Source organism: Bos indicus, chromosome 15, assembly GCF_029378745.1.
Source record: "Bos indicus isolate NIAB-ARS_2022 breed Sahiwal x Tharparkar chromosome 15, NIAB-ARS_B.indTharparkar_mat_pri_1.0, whole genome shotgun sequence".
NCBI classification, from domain to species: domain Eukaryota; kingdom Metazoa; phylum Chordata; class Mammalia; order Artiodactyla; family Bovidae; genus Bos; species Bos indicus.
In genome coordinates this window covers 4,931,306-4,942,971 of record NC_091774.1, presented here as the reverse complement: position 1 = coordinate 4,942,971, position 11,666 = coordinate 4,931,306, and positions in this window count along the sequence as shown.

Below are 11,666 nucleotides of genomic sequence, written 5' to 3'. Positions count from 1 at the left end.
ATTACAATATTGTATTGGTTTTGCCATACATCAACATGCATCTGCCATGGGTTTACATGTATTCCCCATCCTGAATTCCCCTCCCACATCCCTCCCCATACCATCCCTCTGGGTCATCCCAGTGCACCAGCCTCAAGCTTCCTGTATCCTGCATTGAACCTGGACTGGCAATTCATTTCTTATATGATATTAGACATGTTTTAATGCCATTCTCCCAAAAGGAATCTTCACACTATTCTACATAGTGGCTGTACCAGTTTGCATTCCCACCAACAGTGTAAGAGTGTTCCTTTTTCTCCACACCCTCTCCAGCATTTATTATTTGTAGACTTTTTGATGATGGCCATTCTGACTGGGAATACCAGACCATCTTAACTGCCTCCTGAGAAACTTGTATGCAGGTTAAGAAGCAACAGTTACAACTGGACATGGAACAATGGATTAGTTCAAAATTGGGAAAGGAATAGGTAAAGGCTGTATATTGTCACCCTGCTTATTTAACTTATATGCAGAGTACATCATGAGAAACGCTGGACTGGAAGAAACACAAGCTCGAATCAAGACTGCCGGGAGAAATATCAATAACCTCAGATATTCAGATGACACCACCCTTATGGCAGAAAGTGAAGAGGAACTAAAGAGCCTATTGATGAAAGTGAAAGAGGAGAGTGAAAATCCTGGCTTAAAACTCAACATTCGAAAAACTAAGATCATGGCATCCAGTCCCATCACTATAGGCAAATAGATGGGGAAACAATGGAAGCAGTGAGAGATTTATCTTCTTGGGCTCCAAAATCACTCAAGATAGTGATTGCAGCCATGAAATTAAAAGACACTTGCTTTGGGGAAGAAAAGCTATGACAAACCTAGAAGGCACATTAAAAAGCAGAGAGAATACTTTGCCAACAAGGTCCATATAGTCAAAGCTATGGTTTTTCCAGTAGTCATGTATGGATGTGAGAGTTGGATCATAAAAAAGGCTGAGTGCTGAAGAATTGATGCTTTTGAACTGTGGTGTTTTAGAAGACTCTTGAGAGTCCCTTGGACTGCAAGGAGATCAAACCAGTCCATACTAAAGGAAATCAATCCTGAATATTCATTGGCAGGACTGATGCTGAAGCTGAAGCTCCAGTACTTTGGCCAGCTGATGATAGTGTGGATTCATTAGGAAAAACCCTGATGCTGGGAAAGATTGAAGGCAGGAGGAGAAGGGGACAACAGAGGATGAAGTGGTTGGATGGCATCACTGAGTCAATGGACATGAGTTTTGAGCAAGCTCTGGGAGATGGTGAAGGACAGGGAAGCCTTGTGTGCTACAGCCCACGTGGACACAAAGTGTTGGACACGACTAAGCAACCGAACAATTCTGACTGGCCTGAAATGATACCTTATTGTGGTATTTGCATTTCTCTAATAATGAGTGATGTTGAGTATCTTTTCATGTGCTTATTAGCCATCTGTATGTCTTTGGAGACATGTCTGTTTAGGTCTTTTGGCCATTTTTGATTGGGTTTTTCTTTTTTTCTGGTATTGAGCTGCATGAGCTGCTTGTATATTTTGAAGATTAGTTATTTTTTAGTTGTTTTATTTTCTAACTTTGAACAAATTTCCTGAAAGCTAGAACATTTTGTTGTTCATTATACCTGGTGGCTAGAATTGTACCTAAGTGTAATTGCTCAGTCGTGTCCGACTCTTTGCGACCCCATGGACTGTAGCCCACCAGGCTCCTCTGTCCATGGGATTCTCCAGGCAAGAATACTGGAGTGGGTTGCCATTTCCTTCTCCAGGGGATCTTACAGACCCAGGGATCGAAACTGGGTCTTCCACATCACGGGCAGATGCTTTACCCTCTGAGCCACCAGGGAAGCGCAGAATTGTACCTACCACATGCTCAGTTATGATTAATTAAATGAATGGAGCTAGACCAGAATGTTCAATGATGACTTCAAGGTCCATGTTTAGGATTATAATTGGGAAGACTTTATGAATAAAGTATTAAGTATTTCCTGAGTTGGATAAATAGTGTTGCAGTGTGATTAAAAATTTGGGTTGCAGAGGAACTGCCTGGAGTTTACTACTTGTTGACCTTGGGTGAAAGTGAAAGTTGCTCAGTCGTGTCTGACTCTTTGCAATCCCATGGACTATATGGTCCATGGAATTCTCGAGGCCAGAATACTGGGGTGGGTAACCGTTCCCTTCTCCAGGGGATCTTCCCAACCCAGAGATCAAACGCAGGTCTCCCGCATTGCAGGAGGATTCTTTATCAGCTAAGCCACCAGGGAAGCCCACTGACCTTGGGTAATAATATTTAAACTCTCCATGCTTCACAGTTTTTTTGTCTTTATGAAACATAATAGACATGATAACATTGTTTTACAATAAAAATGTTAAATGTATTCATTTTTTAATTTTATAAAACTCATTTATCACTAGATTATTATGAGAATTAAGCAAATACATATAAGCATCAGAAAAATTCTTAGCACATTGTAAACACTCCATAAGTGGACATATTACAGTCAATATCCAATACTTGTAGCTTCTGTGTTTGCAAATTTACCCACTCCCTAAAATTTAAATGTAAGTCCAAACTTAATACATGAAGTATTTTTGGGGTCAGTTGCAGACACATGCAGAGTTGTGAAAATTTTGAGCTGTTTAACACATGTTCCCAGATGAGGCTGAACAAGGGAACACTCTGCCCTCTTGTTCCAGCTCTCAGCCTATAAACAAGCATCCTTTTAGTGACACAGTTTTCACATTTTTGTGCTGTTGGTTTGTCATTTAAAATGTCCCTGAAGTGTAGCTGAAGTGCTTTCTGGTGTTCCCAAGTACAAGGAGGCAAATAAGTGTGTTAACTAAGCTTCATTTAGGCATGAATAATAGTGCTGTTGGCTGTGAGTTCAATTTAATGAGTCAATAATATTTGTTAAAATAAGGTCCTTAATCATAAACACACATAAAATAAGGTTATGCATCTATCAGTTGATGAAAAAGTAGTGATCAGAGAGGCTCCTGGGAACCTAAATTTACTTGTATGTTCCCCAGGAGTCGTGATTCACTGCTAACTCAGTGTTCATGGTGACAGGAACTGACTGTTTCTCTCCTTCTAATCACTAATCAACCTCTCCAGCAAGTAGTTTTCATTCTGAAACTTCTTCCATTTCATCACAGCTTTCCCTCTACAATATTTCTCCATCTGATTCACACATCCATCGCTAGGTATTCTGAGAGAATCCAAAAGAGGGATTTGTCCAGAATCAAGACCCACAGGAATGAGGGACTCCCGCAGGACCCTCAGCTTTCTTCTCTCTGCTGGTGTCATTCTTCCCTCTCTCCATTTGCAATATGACTTCTTGTGGTCTTTTTGGTCTATTTGGAAGGAGTGTGGCTGCCAATAGCCGATGATTTTTATATCCTACCTTCCAAATAACCAAATAAACACTGTCAAGATCTCTTCTCAGCTTCATGCATACTGAGAAACATTTAGATTCCTGCTTGGATAAGGTGCCACAACCCTAGATATTCTGCTGAGGCATGCGCGTGCATGTGTGTGTGTGTGTGTGTGTGTGTGTATGTTGTTATGAAGTGTTATTGCGGCTGCAACTTTGCGGGTGATGTCTGAAGTCTAGAGCTGCACTGTCTGATACAATAGCCACTAGTCACATGTGGCTATTTACATTTAACTGTAAATTAATTAAAATTAAGTACAATTAAAAAGTCTTCAGTTATACAGTCACATTTCATGTGCTTAACAAGCACGTATAGCTTGTGGCTAGAGCCCTGAATGGTGCAGAATTAGAGCACTTCCATCACCACAAATTTCTATGGTACACTGCCACTACAGATAAAGTGGTTTTTCCCAGAAAGAGGGTGGAGGCAGGGGTAGGGAGGAGTGTTTCTGGGCAGATGTATCAGTAGGTTTCTCCAACATCTTCTCTGCAATGCTTGATAAAACTTGTCCCTTGGAACAATTTCTCCCTCTGGCACTCAGGAAGGATATTTTTATACTCTTTCAATTGCCCTGTGATCCTTTTTCTCCTCAATCTTCACCCTCCTCTAAGTGACTCAACCATGCCTGTGGCTTTTAATAGCTACACGTTGATGATTCCTAAATTTACGTCTTATTCCCAACACCTCTTCTGAGCTCCAGACCCACAGACCTAACTGCCTACTTCATATCTTCAACTGGACATGTCAAAGACCATTTGGCATTAATATCTGACGTTGAGTTCTTGATATACAAGTCTTCTTCTCTTTCCCTATCTCTAGACTCAACAAATGGCATTTCTATCTGCCTAGTTTGTTATGCCAGAAGCCTTGGAAAAATTCATGACATCCTCTTTCACTTCTCTCTCAACACCCAATCCATCACCAACTGGTGAACTAAACATTCAAAATATTTCTCTAATCTAGTCACACTTCTTTTCATTTCTAATGCCACAATCTCCTTCTACTTTCCCCCCAGTTAATATTATTTAATATTTTTTTTTGTGTGTATACAAAACCATATATATATATGTATATATATACATATATATATACATATATATATATATATTTTTTACTTTACAATATTGTATTGGTTTTGCCATACTTCAGCTTTCTGTTTCTGCTTCAATGTCATTTTCTTAAGGAATCCTTTTGTGCACCTGATCTAAATTCCAACTTTTAATATCATCTCACATTATATTTTATTTTCACAAATACAGTGGATCATTTACTTACCTGTTCAATATCTACCCTTCCTTATCTAGCTTGATAAGCACAAGAAACATAGCTGTTTTATTATACTTTAAATCTTTTGTATATGGCACTTAATGAGGGCTAGCTAGCCCTTGCTTAGTATTTATCAAATTTTTGGAACATATATTGTGAGCTTTGTGAATTCCTATTTTCTTCTTCTCTGTGGTCATGGATGTCTTTTGAATTCTGCTGTTTATCTTATGAATTCAGGTTTGGCATTTTAAGAATGACTCCCAGTCAACATTACAAGACCTGGCTCTTCTGGGAGACATCTCTTCTCTCAAAGTTAGCCTTTTTCCTGCCTTCCTAGTTTTCTCAGAATACTGTGAAAATTCTAACCCACATGATTCTTTCCTTCAGGATACCACCCAGCCTGCACTGCCATTCTCATTCAGCAATTAAGACCCTTGAATGCTCTTGTTAATTTCTCTTGTAGTTTGTTGATCCTACTCTATGGAAATAGTACCTCCTAGAGACGGCCTTAACATCACTTCCTACTTCTGCATTGCATTTGATGGAATGCAAAAGTAGGAAGTCAAGAGATACCAGGAGTAACAGGCACCTTTGGCCTTGAAGTACAAAATGAAGCAGCGTAAAGACTAACAGAGTTTTGCTAAGAGAACACATTGGTCATAGCAAACATCCTCATCCAACAACACAAGAGACAACTCTATACATGGACATCACCAGACGGTCAACACCAAAATCAGACTGATTATATTCTTTGCAGCCGAAGATGAAAAGCTCTATACAGTCAGCAGAAAAAAAGACTGAGAGCTGACTGTGGCTCAGATAAGGAACAACTTATTGCAAAATTCAGACTTAAATTGAAGAAAGTAGGGAAAACCACTAGACCATTCCGGTATGACCTAAATCAAATCCCTTATGATTATACAGTGGAAGTGAGAAACAGCTTCAATGGATTAGATATGATAGAGTGCCTGAAGAACTATGGATGGAGGTTCATAAAAATGTACAGAAGGCGGTGACTAAAACCATCTCCAAGAAAAAGAAGCGGAAAAAGGCAAAATGATTGTCTGAGGAGGCCTTACAAATAGCTGAGAAAAGAAGTGAAAGGCAAAGGAGAAAAGGAAAGATATACCCATCTGAGTGCAGAGTTCCAAAGAATAGCAAGAAGAGATAAGAAGCCTACCTAAGTGAACAATGCAAAGAAATAGAGGAAAACAACAGAATGGGAAAGACTAGAGATCTCTTCAGAAAATTAGAGATACCAAGGAATATTTCATGCAAAGATTGGCACAATAAAGGGCATAAACAGTATGGACCTAACAGAAGCAGAAGATATTAAGAAGAGGTGGCAAGAATACACAGAAGAACTGTACAAAAAAGATCTTAATGACTGGGATAACCATGATGGTGTGATCCTTCACCTAGGGCCAAACATCCTGGAGCGCAAAGTCCAGTGGGCCTTAGGAAGCATCACTATGAACAAAGTTAATGGAGGTGATGGAATCCCAGCTGAGCTACTTCAAATCCTAAAAGATGATGCTGTGAAAGTGCTGCATTCGATATGCCAGCAAATTTGGAAAAATCAACAGTGGTCCCAGCACGGGAAAAGGTCAGTTTTCATTCCTATCCCAAAGAAGGGAAATGCCAAAGAATGCTCAAACTACTGAACAGTTGAGCTATTTTCACATGCTAGCAAGCTCAGGTTCAAAATCCTCTAAGCCAGACTTCAACAGTATGTGAACTGAGAACTTCCAGATGTTCAAGCTGGATTTAGAAAAGGCAGAGGAACCAGAGATCAAATTGCCAATATGCATTGGATCATAGAAAAAACAAGAGAATTCCAGAAAAAAAACATCTATTTCTGGCTCATTGACTATGCTAAATCCTTTGACTGTAGGGATCACAACAAACTGGAAAATTCTTAAAGAGATGGGCTTATCAGACCACCTAACCTGCCTCCTGAGGTACATCAAGGCTGTATATTGTCACCCTGCTTATTTAACTTATATGCAGAGGACATCATGCAAAATGCCAGGCTGGATGAAGCACAAGCTGAATTCAAGATTGAAAAATATCAATAACCTCAGATATGCAGATGACACCACCCTTATGGCAGAAAGTAAAGGTGAACGAAAGAGCCTCTTGATGAAAGTGAGAGGAGAGTGAAGAATCTGGCTTTAAACTCAACATTCAAAAAACTAAGATCATGGCATCTGGTCCCATCACTTCATGGCAAATAGAAGGGGAAACAATAGAAACAGTGACAGACTATTTTCTTAGGCTCCAAAATCAGTGACTGCAGCCATGAAATTAAAAGATGCTTGCTCCTTGGAAGAAAAGCTATGACCAACCTAGACAGCATATTCAAAAGCAGAGACATTACTTTGGTGACTACAGTCCATGTAATCAATGCTATGGTTTTCTAAGTAGGCATGTATGGTGGTGTTTTAGTTGCTCAGTTGTGTCCGACTCTTGCAACTCATGGACTGTAGCCCTCTAGGGTTCTCTGTGCGTGGGATTTTCCAGGCAAGAATACTGGAGTGGGTTGCCATGCCATCCTCCAGGGGATCTTCCTGACCTAGGGATTGAACCTGGCTCTCCTGCACTGCAAGCAGATTCTTTACCGATTGAGCTTCCAGGGAAGCCCTTAGTCATGAAGGGATGTGAGCATGTCACCATAAAGAAGGCTGAATGCCGAAGAATTGATGGTTTTGAACTCTGGTGTTGGAGAAGACTCTTGAGACTCCCTTGGACTGTAAAGAGATCAAACCAGTCAATCCTAAAGTAAATCAACCCTGAAAATTTGTTGGAAGGACTGATGCTGAAGTTGAAGCTCTAATACTTTGGCCAGATGATGTGAATAGCTGACTCACTGGAAAAAAAACCCTGATGCTGGGAAAGACTAAAGGTAGGAGGAGAAGGGGTGATAAGGAGATGGTTGAGCGGCATCACTGACTCAGTGCACGTGCATTTGAGCAAACTCCAGGAGATGGTGAAGGACACGCGTGCTGTGCCAGCCTAAGGGGTTGCAAAGAGCTAGGCAGGACTGAGTAACTGAACAGCAACAATGACAGAGATTTTTCATACACATCCTGGATAACCACAAGGTCCTACACACCTTCTAGTGTCTGAGGTCTCACTTTTGTTCTGTCTCACTCCTAATGTTGTCATGTCCAAGTTTGTGTACCTGACATAAACTAAGACCAAACAAGTCAACATGGACGAGTATGGAGCCAAGAAAACATTATTTGTTATAGAAGCATGCAAGGAGTTTGGGGCTGCTCTCATTCAAAAGATGTGAACTCACTGACAAGTTTTAGGGAAAAAGTTTTAATAAGAAAAATTTGGGGAGAGGGAGCACTGCAGGGTTTGGAACCCTCCTCTGATTTGGTGATGGTGAGGTAAGAGGGATCTCAATCATCAGCCTTCTGGTTCCAACCAGTCTTAGGTCCAAGTGTTTATTTTAAGCCTGAAGTAATCATCCTCCACCTGGGTGGGAGCCTCAGTTCCAGCGGAGCTCAGAGTTATGTATTAAATTGTTACACACATTCCCCCCAGGAGGAACCAGGCTCAAGTCCTGTCCTGCACTACCCTTCTTCCAGCATTCCCTCACTCCCCTAAATAGTAACTGTTTGAATCTGCCCTTTGGAACACAGGGAAGGTCTAGGAGATTGAAACCTCTTTCCTCTGAACAGGAAACTGGGGACAAAGAAAGGCGTCTGTCCCTAGGGTGGAGGGGAAAACACAGGATCCTGCACAATTTCAACCCCCCATTTTCTCTGATACTTCTCCATCCTGAGGGGTGGCAGGGGACTTCAGTTTTAGGGGGACTTGGTCTCACTACAACTTTTGGAGGTTTATCACTTGTATCCACCTCTGTCCTTCCTGCAAATTGCCACTTTCCAAAATACAAAACTGCAGAACTGATCTATGGGAAGGACCTAGGAAACATCTTATCCTGCCAATGTGTAAGTAAGAAAACACATCCAGAAAGTGGCAGACTTGTTACTATACCCAAGGTCTTCTAACTCTGTCTCTGATGCATATGATACTTGAAGCCCACACCATGCCCAGAAGCCTCCCTGGCTTCCTCTCCCACGTGTAAAAGACAGAGTTTTTGCTAACCATCCACAGATTTTGCATTCAGGTATGATCTAAATCAAATCCCTTATGATTATACAGTGGAAGTGAGAAATAGATTTAAGGGCCTAGATCCGATAGATAGAGTGCCTGATGAACTATGGACTGAGGTTCGTGACATTGTACAGGAGACAGGGATCAAGACCATCCCCATGGAAAAGAAATGCAAAAAAGCAAAATGGCTGTCTGAGGAGGCCTTACAAATAGCTGTGAAAAGAAGAGAAGTGAAAAGCAAAGGAGAAAAGGAAAGATATAAGCATCTGAATGCAGAGTTCCAAAGAATAGCAAGAAGAGATATGAAATCCTTCTTCAGCAATCAATGCAAAGAAATAGAGGAAAACAACAGAATGGGAAAGACTAGGGATCTCTTCAAGAAAATCAGAGATACCAAAGGAACATTTCATGCAAAGATGGGCTCAATAAAGGACAGAAATGGTATGGACCTAACAGAAGCAGAAGATATTAAGAAGAGATGGCAAGAATACACAGAAGAACTGTACAAAAAAGATCTTCACGACCCAGATAATCACGATGGTGTGATCACTGACGTAGAGCCAGACATCCTGGAATGTGAAGTCAAGTGGGCCTTAGAAAGCATCACTATGAACAAAGCTAGTGGAGGTGATGGAATTCCAGTTGAGCTATTCCAAATCCTGAAAGATGATGCTATGAAAGTGCTGCACTCAATATGCCAGCACATTTGGAAAACTCAGCAGTGGCCACAGGACTGGAAAAGGTCAGTTTTCATTCCAATCCCAAAGAAAGGCAATGCCAAAGAATGCTCAAACTACGGCACAATTGCACTCATCTCACACGCTAGTAAAGTAATGCTCAAAATTCTCCAAGCCAGGCTTCAGCAATATGTGAACCGTGAACTTCCAGATGTTCAAGCTGGTTTTAGAAAAGGCAGAGGAACCAGAGACCAAATTGCTGACATCCGCTGGATCATGGAAAAAACAAGAGAGTTCCAGAAAAACATCTTTCTGCTTTATTAACTATGCCAAAGCCTTTGACTGTGTGGATCACAATAAACTGTGGAAAATTCTGAAAGAGATGGGAATACCAGACCACCTGATCTGCCTCTTGAGAAATTTGTATGCAGGTCAGGAAGCAACAGTTAGAACTGGACATGGAACAACAGACTGGTTCCAAATAGGAAAAGGAGTTCGTCAAGGCTGTATATTGTCACCCTGTTTATTTAACTTATATGCAGAGTACATCATGAGAAACGCTGGGCTAGAAGAAGCACAAGCTGGAATCAAGATTGCCAGGAGAAATATCAATAATCTCAGATATGCAGATGACACCACCCTTATGGCAGAAAGTGAAGAGGAACTCAAAAGCCTCTTGATGAAAGTGAAAGTGGAGAGTGAAAAAGTTGGCTTAAAGCTCAACATTCAGAAAACGAAGATCATGGCATCCAGTCCCATCACTGCATGGGAAATAGATGGGGAAACAGTGGAAACAGTGTCAGACTTTATTTTTCTGGGCTCCAGAATCACTACAGATGGTGTCTGCAGCCATAAAATTAAAAGACGCTTACTCCTTGGAAGAAAAGTTATGACCAACCTAGATAGCATATTCAAAAGCAGAGACATTACTTTGCCAACAAAGGTTCGTCTAGTCAAGGCTATGGTTTTCCCTGTGGTCATGTATGGATGTGAGAGTTGGACTGTGAGGAAGGCTGAGTGCCAAAGAATTGACACTTTTGAACTGTGGTGTTGGAGAAGACTCTTGAGAGTCCCTTGGACTGCAAGGAGATCCAACCAGTCCATTCTGAAGGAGATCAGCCCTGGGATTTCTTTGGAAGGAATGATGCTAAAGCTGAAACTCCAGTACTTTGGCCACCTCATGCGAAGAGTTGACTCATTGGAAAAGACTCTGATGCTGGGAGGGATTGGGGCAGGAGGGATTGGGGGACGACAGAGGATGAGATGGCTGGATGGCATCACTGACTCGATGGACGTGAGTCTGAGTGAACTCCAAGTGTTGGTGATAGACAGGGAGGCCTGGTGTGCTGCGATTCATGGGGTCGCAAAGAGTCGGACATGACTGAGCGACTGATCTGATCTGATCTGATCTGATCTGATCTACCTTTTCAAACATATCACCCATTGTTCCTATATATAGATTCCTTTCGTTTCTGATACTTTACTCACTAGTCTTTGAACCTTCCACATTTACCACATGTACTTTTGCTGGGGAATCTTTAGTTTTTTATTTCACCTAGAATATCTTTCTCTAGTTTTATCCCCTGCTGTAGATCTTGTGTCTTGAAGTGTAATGCATGCCTCATATGAATATGTGAAACATTTAACCAGTTTCCCCCGTATTGACTATGGCCAAATTTCTTTTGATAAAAGTCATAAATATCTATACCATATTTCAAGTATATATAAAAATGGAAAATATTGGGAAATATTCACTTAATGTGTTCAACTCCCACAACAGTGATTTCTCAACAGCTGGCAATTTTAGCCTATTAATTTCTCTCTTGGTAAAGCATGCATTGGATCTGATCTCCTCAAATGACCCCACCTCCTGTGCCTTTTAAAGTACACACCCATCCTGACTTTCTCTGAGTAGAAGACTGGGGGATAGAAATTGGTTAGAAGAGGAGAGATGTGGAAGTTGCAAAGAAAAAAGGAAAGGCTGGAAGATACCAGAAGAGAATGAATTTGTACTATTTCCTCAACCAAAAATGGAGACTAAGGAATACGACCTGAAGACTTTAGTTCTTACAAGAGAATTTGCATGCCAGGGATTATTTAAAATATAAATTGAACCCAAGGGTGATTTTAACATTTTGT